Source organism: Tenrec ecaudatus, chromosome 14, assembly GCF_050624435.1.
Source record: "Tenrec ecaudatus isolate mTenEca1 chromosome 14, mTenEca1.hap1, whole genome shotgun sequence".
NCBI lineage: Eukaryota > Metazoa > Chordata > Mammalia > Afrosoricida > Tenrecidae > Tenrec > Tenrec ecaudatus.
In genome coordinates, this window is record NC_134543.1 from 19,397,893 (window position 1) to 19,416,400 (window position 18,508).

The following is an 18,508-nucleotide window of genomic DNA, read 5'->3' on the forward strand; positions in this document are numbered from 1 at the left end:
CACTATCATGATTCCAATTCTACTTTACAAATCTGGCTAGAGCAGAGGATGGACATTTGTACAGATAGCAACTGGAAATACAGGGAATCCAGGACAGATGACTCCTTCAGGACCAGTGGTGTGAGTGGTGATGCCTGGAGGGTGCAGGGAATGTTAGGTAGAAAGGGGAAACTGATTACATGAATCTACGTATAGCCTCCTCCCTGGGGGATGGACAGCAGAGAAGGGGGGGGGAGCATCAGACAGTGTAACATATGACAAAATAATAATAATTTATGAATGATGAAAGGTTCATGAAGCAGGGGAGAGGGGGGAGGGAAGGGGAAAATGTGCAGCCGATATTAAGGGCTCAAGTAGAAGGCAAATGTTTTGAGAATGATGATGGCAACAAATGTACATACATGCTTGACACAATGGATGTATGTATGGATTGTGATAAGAATTGTATGAGCCCCCAATAAAATGATTTAATAAAACCCCAAAAGCAGTGCTTTATGCAAAAAGTAAAACTGCATTAAAATATTTTACTTAAAAAAAAAAGAAATACAGTACCCTTATTGATATATTCAAAATAATTTAAAAACAAATTCTAAACTCGGGTTAATTCTAGAAAAATGGATACATATGCAAAATAGTTTATGGGTAAATTTTATAATATTTGTCTTTACTTTTCATTAATATGCAAATTATACTTTACTATAACACTAAAAACATTTGATGGAGTGTTATTTTATTGGTTATTAAAGTAGTATTAGCTACTTTACCAAATCTGTTACATATAAATATCATTAAATTTGTAAAATGAAAGCTTTTATTTGCAACATTTTAATAAAAGTATCTATATTGCATGAGTGTTTTGACTTAGTCACAGATGTGCTATTCCAGAGAGGTTACTATGTCCACAGGCAGTCATGGCTTCGCATTGCGGCTTTATTTCTCATTTTCAGCAACCATATGGTCAAACAACTTTTCTCCGTTCCTGTCACCTACAAAATAGAGGGAGTGGGCAGGAGCCGAGGACTTCTAGCTGCCTGTGCATGACAAACACCTCAGGAGGTTAAGAAAGCTACAATTTACAGAAACCTTGCCACTGATTGGGAGGGGCTCTGGGAAGTGTCTCTCTCTCTTTAACAATACTTCACATGATTTTACTGATGAACTGAATTTGAAAGGTACTGAACTAGGAAAGTATCCAAATTTCGGCTTTCAAAATTCATAGCACCTCTTTAAAACATACTATTTTGAAAGCAAAAATTAGGAAATAAACAAGGATTATTTTTTAATTACATATTTGATACAATATACAAATAATTTGAAATGGTCTTGTACTTCCTCCATTTTTATTGCTACTTACAGAGGTGAGAAGTGCACATAGACTTGACAATGAAGTTGTAAGCATGTAAATTTTCACAACCTTGATAGAGAAAAATTTGTCAAAAATGCTAAAATAGTCAAAATGTAGAGCTGTTTGTACAACTGATCCCAATTATTTGAATTTTAACTAAGAAAATAATCAGATTAGTATGCAATGAATAAATATAACAAATATTGCAGTTATTTATAATAGTAGAATAATGAAATAAAATATATTATACAACACAAATTAATATAACTGCTTTCCAATCACTTGAGGACTAAAAGGAGAGATTCTGAAGACTTTTCTAAAGACACAGACACTGTATATTCAGGAAAAACTTGTGACTTATATCTTCAATCAGTTATCTTATTGTTATGATTGGAAGGATTTCAATATCATTCTATTTACTAAGAGATATTAAATAAAATGCAATTTAGCACTTAGGACAATTATACCTATATTTATATTGCCATGAAAACTTTTCAACACTATTTTAAGTACTTGAGTATGATTGAACTGGTTTAAGCATAATGAGATATGAATTCATTGGGAGAATCTGGAACGCTTAAGCAGTGTTCTCTCCGGTAGGCTTGAGGGAGCTATTTGTTCTAATTTCTTTGTGGCTTGCCTGGCTAAGAGTAATTTTTCAACAACCATCATGCACGGCTTATGAAATTAAAAGAACATGAAATCATAAGAACAAAGGTAAGAAGTATCTTCTTACTGCTGCACAGTGTGAGGGGAGGCATTACTTGGAAGATTCATTAGATGCAGGATAATGAGACCAAGAGTAGAGGGTCAGGGCACCCAAACGGCCCTTCATCTACTTCCCCTGAGTGCTGCAGGCAGCCCATGCTCTGATTCTTCCATTTACATCGATGTGTTCTCATGAAAAGTCAGCTCTGCTTGTATCTGAAAAAATGCTTTTCCAGACACCCTGGAGGCAGTTAGACAGAGGGGTTCAACTCCGTCAAAGTAATAAAGTTCAATTTGCATTCTATTAAATTAGTACTTCTTTGGTAAATATGTGGATGTAAATCTTATTCCTGCAAGGCAGTATCTAAAAATATGGTTACTTAGTCTTTTGCTTTTTAAACTTGTTTCCATTTGTTTGGACCCAAATATAGAAAGAGAACAGCTGAACTTCAGCCCAGCGCACATAATGACCCTTATTACACCAATTCAACCCAATGAGGGCTTCTAGTCAGTTTCCAGCGAACCATTTTTCCCCTAGAAAGAATGGAAAGAAGCTTATTTGCATTAGAAAGAAAGGCTTTGATGGATTTTATTTTCTACAGCCTTGTAAAATATTCAGTTATGCCCCCCAAAATGTAAAGATGAGTGAAACCCTTCTGAAATGCATCTGTTGTAAAACAAAATATTTTGGCAAGTTCCTTTTAAGGTACAGAGATTAACGACATACTTTTGAAAAATGCTTTGAAGATAAAAGGCATTTTCTAAAAGCTTCGTATTATTATTCTAATTATTATTATTCCTTTAAAACATTCATTAGAAACAATCTCTATACATATTAACCAGCTTAGTAGCAGGCATTTATTTCCCCCCTTTTAACACACAGTAAAGCAGGTGACTGCATCTTGAAGCGTTTGCTTGCTTTCTTCGCGGAGCTCTGTAACTGCTTAGGATTTTAGAAACCTTGTGGACATGGCATTGGAGCTCCAGCACAGAGCCAAGTCCAGCTTTTGTTATAAACTTGTACTTTGCCACTCTGCACATTTATTGTTGTATCTCAACTATTTTTCTTTGGAAGTTTAACCTTTTTAAACCTACTAATATAAGATATCCCAGGCACTCACTGGTGGTTCCGCTAGCATTAGAGTGAATATTTACTTAAAAAATATTAGATCACAAGAGATTACTTTGGACAAAAATAACTCTTGAAGGGTAAGGGCCATTTGTATTTCTTGATAGGTTCCATGAGTCTTCCTGACTAATCTTGACAGTAACAAAAGGAAATGTTGCATAGTCCTGCACTCTCCTCACCATCATTGCTAAAGACTTGACTTCATTGTTGCAGTCGCTGTGCCAATCATTCTTGCTGAGAGACTTCCTCCTATACCCCCACCCACCCCCGACCCTCTATTTTACCTAACATGATGTCCTTTTCCAGGACCAGGTCGCTACTGGTAACCTGTGCAAAGTACTTGAGATGACATTGTACCATTCGCCCTGGTATGGAGCATTCTGGCTGTACTTTTTCCTAAGCGGGTTTATTTATTCTTTTGGCAGTCCCTTGTATTTTCTATATTCTTCACCAACATGAGTGCTCAAAGCACTGATTCTTTTATGATATTCTTTATTATTCGCCAATTTTCCATGCATATGAAGTGATTGAAAATGCCATGGCATGAGTCAGGTGCACGGTAGTCCTCAAAATGACATCTTTGCTTTTTACCACGTAAAATATATCATTTTCAGTGGATTTTCCCAATGATGTACATTGTTTGATTTCTCTCTGTAACTTTTATTGTGAAGGGAGTGAAATCTTATTAAGTAATCAGTTTTGCATTAAACAATTCACATTGTTTAATTCACATTATTTGCATTAAGCAATTCACATTAAATGTGCATTTCATGCACATTTTCTTTCATTACATGCATCACTTTCTCTCTGCTTTTTGTGTCCACCCCTCTTTATTAATCACACTGAATTTAGTGCTTGAGTTACTGCTTCTTCATTTGAATTTTTGACTGTGGCTTCTAAAAGCATTTTGGGTGGGTCCAAGTAAAATAAAATTCATAGCAACATCATCGGTGTTTTCATGAGCTGTGATGTAGCTTATTGGTCCAGTTATGAGGATTGTCCTGTACTTTATATTTACGTGTAATATATACTGAGGCTGTGGTACTTGGTCCTCATTAATAAGAGGTTCAAGTTCTCTTTGCTTTCATTAAGCAAGATTGTCTCATCTGAATATTATAAGTGGTTGATAAACCTTTTTCTTATCCTAATGTCAAGTTCTTCAGCATCTCCTACTATTTTCTCACCATAGAAAATAGAATAACTATGGTGAAAAGATATAGCCCTGTTGCACATCTTTCCTGATTCCAAACTGTGATGTATCCCTTTGTTGTGTTTGAGCAACTGAGTCTTATTTTATGTACAAGTTTTATGTGGTCAAAATTAAAGGCTGTAGAATTCCCAGTTTTGTAATGTTAACCATAATTTGTTAAGATCTACACAATTAAATGTTTTCATGTAATAAGCCACAGATAAACATCTTTCTTGCATTCTCTTATTTCAGTCCATCTATGGCATCAGCATTGATAGCCTGTATTCCAGATTCTTCTGAATATGGCTAGGATTTCTTATAGCTTCCTGTTGATGCAGTCATTTATGAGAAAGACATAATGGATGGCAGAGAGACTTCAGAGCTTGTTCTTGAAGGTAGAGTAGCCAACATGAATGGAAGAAAAAAACTTAGGAAAGTTTCCAAAAGGAAGTTGAAGAATACAAATTAAAATACAATGAAATGTGCAGACAACTCAATTGGAAAACCACAGCAAATGATGTGCTCAGAACTTACTGTTGAAACAATGTTGGCTCATACTATCGGCAAAATATTGAGTGGCATAGGAAGCATCAAGAGAAGATGAAAGGATACACAGGTGACCAAGCTAGAGAGAATCGGTTGATATTTTCCCATCTCTAGAGGTAGCATATAATAAATATCTGATGTTACTGAAGGAGGAAGTCCAAGCTTCACTGAATACATGGACAATAAATGAAATTCTACAAATTGAATCAATACCGATTTAGATGTTTCAACAAAGAGATGCAACACTAGAAGTACTTAGTCCTCTATGTCCAAGAGATGTGGAAGAGAGCTACATAGTCAACCAAATGAAAGAGATCAGATGTGTGTACATTTCCAGGAAAGGTGAACTAGTGGGATGCAGAGATTATTGAACAACCTCATGGATGTCACACCAGAATAAACTTTTGCAGATTGTTTGAGAAAAAAAAAGTTGCAGCAACACATCAATAGAGGACAGGGAACACTACTTTCATGGAAACAGGAAGAACATCTATGACTCAATCTACTCTTCCTCTCTTGTGATTGGTCTGTCTTATAGAATTTTTCAGGGATCTGAAGTAAACATATTTCTAGGTCAAATATAAATTAATATGAGAAGTGTGATCTTTGTTCCCAAAGTCATCAATCATATTTAACTAACATAAGAAATACTTACGGCTATAAGTCAATAGAAAATTGTCAAGGAAAAGTCGTACGAGGATTTTTCAATGTAATATTATATTGACTTTGGCAATTCTATTAGAGAACTGGACTGTCATTTTATTTAATGTTTACAATTATTTCATCCTTAGATAAAATAAAATATAACCAATTATTTCACTTATAGTGCAAACCCAAAGGAAGTCCAATTTAAGAAGTCACAATCAAAATAACTAAAGGCTATTCCAGTAATCTTGCCTCAGAGATTGTGATACAGTGAAGTTTTATCATGTTTTTCTCTACCAGTGTCCACATTTCAAAAATTTATGACATACCTTTTCCAGGACATATCTCTGCCCATATTTCATTTGACTGGGGATAGCTTCATGGCATCAATAATAATAATAAAGTAATATTGGCAATCAAATAAAAAATTCAAGAGGAAAAAATGAGTTATTTATAAAATGCAGCATGTGATAAGATTATTTAGGAAAAGAAAGCCAGGGCAAAATGCCAGACAAAACAAATCAGTGTTTGGGGGACTATTATACAAATTCTGCATATTTTTATGTGCTCACTTAATTTATATTAATGAATGTTAATTATATGCTAACACTATGCCAGCAGGTGACAATATTAAGTCATCCACCCTTGGATTAAACCACTCAGAGCGAGACACACTTGCACATGCAAACACACAGATATACACACACATGCACCCACATGAATACACATTCCAGGGTATATTAAAACTGCAGATTTCATAATAGAGGCAGGATCACAGGTTTTGTGGGTTCACTAACGGAGGAGTGATTTACTCTGCCTAGAAGCTGGGGCAGTTTGTAGAGGAATTAGCATTTTAAATATCATAAGTAATGGACAAGATATTTTTAAAGATCCATTCCAAGTTTTTTTATACATATAGAAATGAGAAAAGAGAACTTGACAAACTTATATAAAATACACCCAAAAATCAAGGCGCTCAAGAGCTTGATCTCAGTAATTTTACACTTCTCCAGAAACATAACCCCTATTCTTTATTTTTTAAATCATTTTATTAGGGCCTCATACAACTCTTATCACAATTCATACATATATCAACTGTGTAAAGTACATTTGTACATTTATTGCCCTCATCATTCTCAAAACATTTGCTCTCCACTTAAGCCCCTGGCATCAGCTCTTCATTTTTTCCCTCCCTCCCTGCTTCCCCTCCCTCATGAACCCTTGAAAATTTCTAAATTATTATTTTGCGATATCTTACACTGTCCGACGTCTCCCTTCACCCACTTTTCTGTTGTCTATCCCCCAGAGAGGTGGATATCTGTAGATCCTTGTAATTCATTCCCCCTTTGCAACCCACCCTCCCTCCAACCTCCCGGCATCACCATGCTTATCACTAGTCTTGAAAGGATCATCCACCCTGGATTCCCTGTGTTTCCAATTCCTATCTGTACCAGTATACAGCCTCTGGTAACCCCAGATTTGTAAGGTGGAATTGAGATCATCATAGTGGGGGGTGGGAGTGGGGAAGGAAGCATTTAGGAACTAAAGCAAAGTCTTATGTTTCATCTTTGCTACACTGAACCCTGACTGGCTCGTCTTCTCGCCACAACCCTTCCATAAGGGGATATCCAATTGCCTACAGATGGGCTTTGGGTCTCCACTACGCACTCCCCCTCATTCACAATTATATGATTTTTTGTTCTGATGGTACCTGATACCTGATCCCTTCAATACCTCGTGATCGCACAGGCTGGTGAACTTCTTCCATGTGGGTTTTATTGCTTCTGGCAGCTTGTTTACCTTCAAGCCTTTAAGACCCCCAGAAGCTATATCTTTTGATAGCCAGGCACCATCAGCTTTCTTCACCACATTTGCTTATGCACACATTTGTCTTTGGCGATCATTATCAGGGAGGTGAGCACACAATGATATGATTTTTCTGACACCAGTGGTGTCGAGGAATTTTGAAAATTCCACTTGGACTACCAGAAAGCAAAGCAAATGTATCTTGGCAAAAGTATAATAAAAAAGCTTCTAAAAAAAAAAAGCTTCTAAGAGCTGTGATGGCAAAATTTTTGTTAAGATTTTATTATGCATGTTTTCAGTAGAGATCAATTTCAGCAAAAAGACATCATGCTTGGTAGAGGATCAATGAAAAATAAGAAGACCTTCAGGGAGATAGATAAAGGGTCTGCAACAATGGACTTTAGCATAACAATAATTGAGAAATGGGCAAGACCAAGGTAGTGTTTTGTTCTGTTGTGCAAAGTGTAGATATGAGTCTGAACCAATTTAAGGGCACCTAAGAATAGCAACAATATATATGTATCAGTGGGCCAATCCATGGACCTGAGAAAAGTTTGGGGAATATTTCAATACTGTCCTTATCATTTAATTAATTTTGATTTATCATACTATAAAAGTGATTTATTATATATTGTGCAGTGCTCTGAATTCAATATATATTTATAAACTTATGTAGCCATGGTCACAGTCAGGATATAATACAGTTTCATTGCCTTCTCATATTTTTCTTGGGGTCTTATTTCAAAACACCTTATCTTATACATACATGTTCACACACACACACGCACACACATACAAGTCTTAAGCACTAATAATTACTATACTTTGTCTCTTTAAGAATGGAACATGAGAAATATAATAAAGTAAGAAACCTATTGAGACTAGGTTTGTTTACTTTCCATAACGCATTTGAGATGAATCCAAATGTTGCTTATCAGTAATTTGTTCCTCTATATTTCACAGTGATATTTCATTTTGAATATTCACCATATTTTATTCCCTCATTGAAAAAGAATATGTGGATTCTTTCCAGTTTTGTGTAGGGGATAATGCATTTGGAGTTTGTTCCATCAGATCAGACTGGTAATCAAACTTTCAATTCAGAGGTTCTGAAAAGATTTTGGAACAGTGTGAGACAAAGACCTGATCTGTGGCAGACAGGGGACTGGTTTTGCCACCATGACAAGGCAATTGCTCACATAGTCATCTCAGTGCTCCTGTTTTTGGGAAAAAAACAAACAATATGCCTCCCTTATCCCACGCACCTGATCTTGCTCTGTACAACCTCTTTTTGTTTCCTCAAATGAAGAGGCACATGAAGGAACAGCGATTTGACCACATAAAAGAGGTGAAGAAAACTTGAGGGTGCTGTCAGTCATCAAAGCAAATGACTTTGAAAACTATTTCCAAGCATGGAATCGCAGATTTGACAAACGGATTCAATGTAATGGAGAGTTCTGTGAAGGTATAAGGTTGTTTTGTTTTAAAAAAATTAAATCCATAGCTTTGAAAATAAAATCATTTCCCTCCCGTTTTTGGTACTTACCTGTGTGTGTGTGTGTGTGTGTATTCCTATGGCCCTGTGGTGCTGTGGGATGGACATTAGACTTCAGACATCAAAATAAGTGACTAAAACTCACCACCACCTCATGGGGAAAGGGTGAGGTTCTCTAAGCTTGTAAATTGTACACTCTCAGTAATGGTATCGGGCATGAACCTAAACTTATATTTTTCTATGGCATATAGTTTATAGTGTATTTATACTGTGTTTATTTAGCTTTATAAGAATGAGTCAAACAATCATCCAGGATAGTTTTGTTAAACTTGTTTCACATAGTTTTAATGTCTATTATTTGTTATACTCACATTTTGGAACGCTGACATTTCCTTAGTGAATTATCCTTATACCATTACACATCTGTCATTGTCCCACACTATATCTTTTGCTTATGAAATTCTACTTTCTCTAATGTTAATATCATTTCAGATTACCTTTCATTAGAATTTGAATTGAATTTATTTTTCTATCACTTTATCTTTATGTTACCTATAATTGTATATTTCATTGTGTTCAACTTAGCTAAGCAAACAAACAGAGACTCCCTTCCATCAGGTCAATTCTGATTCATAGGAGCTCTGTATGGGAGTTCATAGGCTGTAAACCATTGCCAGAGCCCATACCCTTCTCCTTCTCCAGAGAGATGGTGGTAAGTTTGAATGGCGTCATTTGTCAGTGCTTCATTGACAGTGTCAATCCTTTTCCCACAACACAGTGTACTTAGATCAATTACAGCCATTTTCATCTGTTTTAGCATTGTGTTTCTAGACCGTTTATATTTAATGTAATTTCAAAGAGTTTGAAATTATGTCTATTGCATTATGATTTTTTCTTTGTTTCTATGATCTCCAAGGAGTCCTGGTGGCATTATCCATGGGCTGCTAGCCCCATCTTCAGCAGTTTGAAACTCCCTGTGATTCCCGGGGAGAGAGAGGGAGCGTTCTTCTGTGAAGAGTTCCGGTCACAGAAACCCGCAACAACCGTTTTACTCTATCTTGTTGGGTTGCTCGGAGATTGAATCGACTCAGTGCAGGTGAGTTGTTTTGTTTCCTTATTTTAATTATGTTTTTAATTTCATGTCTTCCTTTGGACTATTTGAGCTGCTTTTCGTATTCTATTTTTTTTTAACAGGGGAGAGAGCGAACGCAGTCCCCCACTACCACAAATTATGCAGTCGAGTTTCCCGCATTTGGGGAAATCGCAGGGGTCAGCACACCCACAGCGCAATGGGTGAGCATCGCCCTGGGAAAACCACCTTCATGATCATGGTGTCTTCCCTGCCATGTAAGTATTCGTATTCTATTTTTATATAATACAGTTTATTTTTGTTTTCTTTTATTATACCTCTTTGCATAGTTATTTTTGGGTGTTGCTTGAAGGGCTATAAATAACCCTGACATAGTAATGGGGAAAGTATTAACCTGCCAAAAACAAAAATCACATCAGTGAATTGAAGCAACCAATGAGTCCATGGGAATAAGATGGAGAGTCTGCTTCTGCAAAGATTACAGACTTGGAAATCATATGAGGCAATTGTAGTCTATCCTACAGGATTGATAGAAGTCAAAATGCAACTAGGCAGTGTCTATTTGTATTCCTTTATGGATTATTACATGTATACTTATACTTTTCCCATTCCAGTTAAAAACTGCTTTACCATTTAAAATGAAATGTAAAAAATTTCCTTTATTTTCTCCTTATGTTATTGATGACTTATATGAAGATTCAATTTAAAATATTGCTACTAGATTTCTATTTCATATATGCATTAGTTTATTCCACATAAAACATGTTTAAAATTTCCTCTGTACACACTGCCTGGCTACAGCCAAGTTCTCTCAGTAATATATTGTGAAGTCCCATTGTTTTAGGTGCTAACAAATCAATTCCAATTGATGGCAGCACTTTGTACAGTTGAAGGCAGCTCTGCTTAGTCCTGTATGATTTGTGAGGATTGCGAAACTCGGGATATGATTGAGTCCATCATTACAGCCATTTTGTGAATACATCTCCTGGGAATTCTTCCTCTTTTTCTCTGATGCTCTCATCTACCAAGTATGATACCAAGGTCTTATTCTTTCCTGATAACATGTCCAAGATCAATCCCTGATATCTTTGCTTCAAAGGAATAGTTGGGCTGCACTTCCTTCAAGACAGATGCTCTCCCCCCACCCTATTTTTAACAGTCCATTTTCCTTTCAATATTCTTCACCAACACCATATGTCAGATAAATTAACTTGTATTACTCTGGATAGACTAGAGAAACAAATCCATGGACACACATATGCATATAAGAAAGAGATTTATACACAAGAGGAATTGAACATTGAGAAAGCAGCCCAACCCAGTCCAGTCCAGTCCAAGTCCCTAAATCCGATATTAGCCCATATGCCTGATATTAATCTATGAAGTCCTCTTCAGACTCACTAAGCACATGCAATGATGCCGAATGCAGGGCCATCACAGGCCAGTGGGTGGAAAGTCTTTAGATCTAGAGGCGTTGTAAGCATCTCAGCTCTGTCAAGGATCTCTACGTGGCTTCTCTGGCTTCAGAGGTCTGGTTGCATCAGGGTAGTTGCCTGTGTCTTGTCAGCTGCAATGTCTCTCAGGGAGTGGCAGAGAGAGAAATGTCTCCCGCCTCTTAGGAGGAAATACCGAATTTCCCAAAATTCTCAGTTGAAGACCATACCCACACAGAGGCCTCATTGGCTATGATCTGATCGACAGGCTAGACTCCACCCGTACATTCTTAATCCTAAAATTGACAAACGATTATATATGTACCACATAATTCTTCTCCAGTCGTCCTTATTTTTTGTCCAACTTTCACATGCATATGAGGTGACTGAAAATAATCTCGATCTTTAAGTCGTCTTTTTAAAATATCCAATAAGAACAGCGACTTTCAAGAATATCTGATAGAAAAGTGGAATTCAAGACAGAGAAATGACTCAGAAGATTATGGGGACTCTTTTCTTTAATATTTTGAAGGAGGACTCCACAGAATTTCTCAGAGAAAGATTACAGGGACTTATTATGGTGAGGTTTTAAGAAAATTGAAAGCTGTATTAGTAAGAAAAATGGCAGTAAAATAGAACAAAAAATATTCCCCGATCCCATGTTCATTTTTTATGGATTGTAATAATTGGGAAATCTTACCCCATCGACCCTAAAACCTTGATCTTGCCCCAACGACATCATTTTGCTTTGCATACTCAAATAATATTTAGAAAGGAACACACGTAGAGTATCTTGGGATTTTGAAAAATGTATATAATAATAGGTTTTATGATTTTTGTACTAGTGATTTATCAATTCCCTGTGTCTATCTTGCATATAAATGCAACAACAACTACGTAAGAATATACATTTTTTTCATTTGTTTTAGATAGACTTACTTTTTGAGAGCAGTTTAGGTAAGAGAAAAACTGCGCCTAAGCCACAGAGTTCCCAATAAGCAGCACACTTTCACCTTTGTTTAGCATCCTGATTTTAAGTGGCACAAAATGATGGAATTAAGGACTCCTAGAGACATATCTTTTAAACTATGATTAATAGTTTATGTCAGAATTCATTCTTTGTGTTTAGGACCCTCAGGTGAATGAAGCACATGGAGAGCATATCTGAGCTCCTTTGGCTTCCCTCTAGTCACATGACACAGGTCAGACAGGTCTCCATCCTTCATCCTTGCACCAATTCTGACACCAATTTTTCATCCCATGGCAGTCAACTGTCCTGACAGTTCAATAATTTGTTGCAAAGGCCATACAAACTCACAGCTAAAACAATTAAGAGAATTTATTAGGATAATTAATAGATCATCACATTTCAGGATCAATGAATAGTTATTGTACTTAGCTAGGTTCACTGGTAACATATATACAAAGAGATAATTTCTATCCATAAGCAATTTTATATCATATAATTTTATTAAAATGTTATATAACTTTATAAACCCAGTCCAACTCAAGCCAATGGGTCTGATGTTAGACAGAACTGTCTTCAGACTTACATAGCTGCAGGCCAATGATTCTGAGATGTGAAGCAGAGAGTAGGGAGAGCCCAATTTGTGGTATAGACTCACCTGGATCTAAGGTCCATGTGAAAATGGCAGGGCAGAGATAGATCCAAGGTTGGTACCCAGCTCAGCTGCCCACATGGAGCTACACCTGGAGGCAGAAACTGACTCTCAGCAAAGAGGAAGGTGAAGGGCCCGAGAGAGAGGAAGGTTGTCACAGTCTCTTTTATAAACAGGTCTCACTCCCAAGGGGGCATCAACAGACTGTGACATGACTGAGAGTGTGAATTCTATCCATAAAAATCTAACTGGCACCATAATTATATGGTCAAATATCCACAGCAGCGCCTCTCTTCAGCTCTGGTAGCACTCACTCATCAATGCCAGGAAATTTGGAAGAGAACTGCTTGACCAAATAACTGGAACAGATCCATATTTGTACTCATTCCAAAGAAAGGAGACCCAAGAGAATGCTCAAATTATAAAATAATATCATTAAGATGACATACAGTTAAAGTTTTCCTGAAGGTCATCCAACAATGGTTACATCAGGACAATTGACACGTTACTTTCAGAGGTTCCCACAGGATTCAGAAGAGGATGTGCAACAAGGAATATGATTGATGATGTTAGCTGAATCTTGGCGGAGAATAAAGAATACCAGAAAGATATTTATTTGTATTTCATTGACTCTGCAAAGGCATTCAACTCGGTGGATCATAAAACAAAACAAACCAAAAAAACTATGGATAGGCTTAGGAAAAATGGGAATGCCAGAAATGGTCATTGTGCCCATGCAGAGTTTGTACATGGATGAAGAGATAATTATGCAAACAAAACAGGGGAATGCTGCATGGTTAAAAATGAGAAAAGGCATGTGTCAGGGTCATATCTTCTCGCTAATATTTATTCAATTTGTATGCAAACATAATCAGAGGAGCTAGATTAAATGTAGAAAAGTGTGAAATCAGAATTGTAGGAAGGCTTATCAACAATCAGTGATAAGGAGATTACACAACCTTGCTTACTAAAACGTGAAGAGTATTTGAGCACTGGTTGATGAAAGTCAAGGATTTCAGTCTTCAGTATTGATTACAACTCAATGAAAAGAAAACCAAAATCCACACAACTGGACCAATAGATAACATCATGCTAAACAGAGAAAGAGAAATTTTAAGGCTTTAATCTTGTTTGCATCCACAATCAATAATCCTAGTCCCAGAAGTCAAGAGATCAAACCACACATTTCATTGGGTTAATCTGCTGCACAAGATCTCTTTACAGTGTCGAAGAGCCAGGACATTATTTCAAAGAGCAAGGTGCACCTGGTTCAAGCCATGGTATTTTTGACTGCCTCATACACATATGGAATTTGGATATTAAATAAGGAAGACCAAAGAAGAATCTATGCATTTGAATAATAGTGGCAAAATAATATTGAAAGAACCATGGGCTGTCAAAGAACAGACAGATCAGTCTTGGAAATAGTACAGCCAGAATATTCCTTAGAGGTACATCATGTCCAGCGAACATCATTTCATGTACGCTGGACATGCTATCCAGGAGATACCAATCCCTAGAGAAAGGTAGCATATTTGGTGATTTAGAGGGACAGGAAGGTGGAAGCTCTTTAACAAGATGGATTGACACATGGCTGCAACTATATTCTTAAAGATAAGAACAAATGTGAGAATTGCACAGGACCCACCATTAATTGGTCTGTTGCACACAGGTTGCCATACATTCGAACCAACTTGAAGGTACATAACAACAACATGACAAACTCAAAAGGAATTGTGAATTAGAAGGAAATACCAAGTGCCATAATTCAATTGGAATGTATTTACAGAAGGATACATATCACCACAGTTACTGATGGACTCGTTTTGGAATGGGATGATATACATCTAATTCCATTATGGAAACAGGGCTTCAATGAATCATTGGTTTGTGCATAGCACTAGCTGTTATGCAATTGTAATGCTCTCTATCTGTGGATGTCACATCTGAGAAAATAATCTAGCAAGCATCCTAGACTTGATGACAGATCTAAGACTTTTAAAGGGGGGAGGGAGGGAGAAGTGACAAAATAAAGAGATGAGAGAGAGAGAAATTTCATGGAAGATTGAAAAAAATATTGGAATTATAAACTATTCTACACATTTATGTCTTAATTATTTTATGTCCTTTACTTTTCTGAAGTTCTTTCCTGAACATTATTTTTGTCCTTATACGGAGGTTCCATTTATTTTGCTGATAGGGATTAGGCTTCCTTTTATCCTGTATTAGGATGTAGTTGATACTTAGTAAAACAATTTCAATTAGAAATGGATGGACAAATACACTAGTCTGGTGTATATTGACCCAGAGAAGAAAACAAAGCAAAAAAAAAATGTCTTTAGCAGCCTCCATATTGGTCTGAAGAAAATATTCATTTTTAAGTTAGATAGCCAAGTACTGATGGCTGGGAAAGGTTAAAAACAAAATAAAAAAGCCTTACATATGAACAAAGCTCAACTAGATGTAGAAATTTCCTTTGGAATAGAGCGCTTGTTTTGGACAATTACAGATAATTAGTCTATGTCAAAAAGATAAAAAGATTCCAAGACTGTGACTACGGACACTAAACAGACAACACACTGAGCACTTACACTTCAATGTTTAAAGAATAATCAGGGAAATCCATTGCTCCTAAGTTATTCATGAACATTATAGAAATACTGTTAACAGGGCTTTCTTAAAATGGCAAAAAGGAATATGTTGTACAAAAAAAAACAACCAAAAAATGCCTCTGTTTTTCAACTATGTAGACTGAAATCACACAAACTCAGCTTTTCACATCCCTTTATTCCTGTGAATTTCCGAATTTGTTCATAGTAAAATACCGTACCTTGTAGCGAGACTATCACAAGTATTCTTTACAGTTAACAACCAAATGTGATGTTTCCAGTCCTAGATAAGAGCTCACTGTCTAGTATCAACTCATTCAACATATTTATCCAATTCTTTATTTAATACAATATAACAGGCACTGTGCAAGACTTCAGGAACTCAATAGCTATCAAGGTATATAATGAGATTTTATGGAATTAAATTAATTTCTGCATATGTACTTAAAGAAATAACAACATGTTGTTGTTATTATGTATCATTGAGTTGGTTCTGAATGTTAGTGACTCTATGCACAACAGAAGGACACACTGTCTAGTTCTGGGTCATCCTTACTACTATTGTAGCGTTTGAGCCCATTGTTGTAGTCAGTGTGTCAATCATCTTTGAGGGACTTCCCCCTTTTTATGACCTGCTACTTTACCAAGTTTGATGTTCTTTTCCAGGGACTGTCCTCTCCTAAGAACATGTCCAAAATATGTGTGGGAAGGCTTCCACTGCCATGTCCACAGAGCATTCCAGATGTACTTCTTCTGAGATTGATTTGTTTGTCCTATTGGCAATCCACATGTTTCTCAATGTTCTTTGCCAAGATTGTAACTCAAAGGTATAAATCTCTCATTGGTCTTCCTTGTTTATTTTCCAATTTTCACACATGTATGAGTCGATTGAAACTATTTTAGCTTGGATCAGGTCACATCCTTGCTCTTCAACCATTTAAAGAGGATGTGTGAAGCATATTTACCCAATGCAATATGTCATTTGATTTCTTGACTGCTCCTTCTCTGCGCATCAATTGTGGACCCAAGTAAAGTGAAATTCTTAACAGCGTTGATCTTTTATTCTAATGGTAATTGGGAGAGTTTGGGTTTTCATTAAATTGCATTGTAATCCATGCTGAAGACCACTGCCCTTGATCAGAATCAATAAGTGATGATGGTATAAGATATGATTATGTATGTGATAGGTTACATTGTCTAAAGAAAAGATAAAAAAAACAGTGCCACTCATCTATATATAAGAAAGAGCCTTGTATTAAGAATTATTTGTATAATAAGGATGGAAACCCAGCTCAGTCCAGTTCAATCCATAAATCCAATGCTAGTCCATAAATCCCACTTCAGGCTCCTATAGCCATAGGCTGTTGATGCAGAATAGTGAGCCAGGAATTAGGAAGATTACAGGTTGCTAGGTGCAGGATCATATGGATCCACAGTTAATGGAAACATAGCAGAACTCCCACAGCTCTCAGTTTTGGCAGCAGAGTACCAGTATGCAGGGAGACAAAGGGGTAAGAGAGAGCGGGGAAATTCCATGCTTATAAGAAGATCACACTCCCAAGTAGGCATTGTCAGGCTCTTTCCTGATTGCCAGATGGACTCTACTCTCACACTTTCATAAAAACTCACCATCTTTAGGTTGACCTAAACTATCTAACTACCACAATGCAATGAAATTAAAATAATAATAAATAAATAAGTACTTACCAACTGATATTAACAAATATCCATTTTATGCTAATTAGGTATAGAATAGTATAGAATATTGAATAATATAAAATAAAATTCACTGTGCAAAAATGTTGTATCTTCATACACATTTCCTTGAGTCAATTTCAACCCTAGAAGACAAAGCAAAACTTTTATGTTTAAATCTTTATTGGAGTAGACCACCTCATCTTTTTCCAGCACAGCAGCTTGTGGGTTTGAACCACAGAACTTACAGCTTTATGTATAAGTCACTGTGCAACCAGATCATTATTATTCTCAGAGATAATTAAAAAATAAAATGATTGATGTACAATGAACTTAGATAATACATTAATAAACAAGTGTTATCCTATTTTTTCTAATCCTTTGAGGGGTATTAATTATTAGAGGCAGTAAATATTGCATTTAGCAATATGAATTTAGCTTGGGTTCAAATTTTTAATCTGCCACTTATCTAATGTAGTATCTTTGACAGTACCATGTACATTGAGTGTTTTAGTTTTACCATCTGGCAAATGGGTATAGTAATAATGTTACCTACACCTCTTAACCTCATAATGTTTTGATAAGTGTAAAATGTTAATAGATTTAAAAATTAATAGGTTTAATTTTTTATTTAAATATTAAAAAATTAACAATAGATTTCCTATGCCTTTTCAATCCTTATTTTTTAATGTAGGAAACAAGGAGAAAGAATATATTTTTGTTTTGTTTTTTTAAGCACCACATCAGCAGTTCAAGCCCACCAGATGCACTGTGAAAATAAAGATGAAGCTGTCTGCTTCCTAAAAGGTTTACAGTCTCAGGAGCCTGACACAGGTTCACTGGGAGTCAGAACTGACACCAAAACATTGGATTGAGAGTAGTCCTAAAGAAGTAGGATGTAAGCTTTTGTTGCTCCAGCCTTAAATAAGTCTCCTGGTCTGAAAATACTTACAAAACAGTATTTAAAAATATTGTCAGGAAAAATTGGTGAAAGTTTTAACTATTTAACTGTCATTAATACATATTTTAATTCAAGGCATATGAAATATAACTTGAAATTGGTTTTTAGCATGCATGTGATGAGAAGAAAACTTTCTGTTTTTATATTCTAAGAAAACACTTGGCAAAAACAAACTATTTGAAGAACTAAGCTAGCCTTATCCCAATAATTCTTAGTGATTTGATGGGACGCAACACTT

General features: G+C 36.1%; 1 non-coding gene across 1 annotated transcript; it reads right to left on the bottom strand.

Annotated features, from left to right (window-relative positions):
- Positions 1–10,054: 10,054 nt before the first annotated feature.
- LOC142427137 (U1 spliceosomal RNA) lies at positions 10,055–10,218 on the bottom strand. Its single transcript, XR_012779954.1, has one exon. It is a non-coding gene; the product is annotated as a U1 spliceosomal RNA (small nuclear RNA).
- Positions 10,219–18,508: the final 8,290 nt, after the last annotated feature.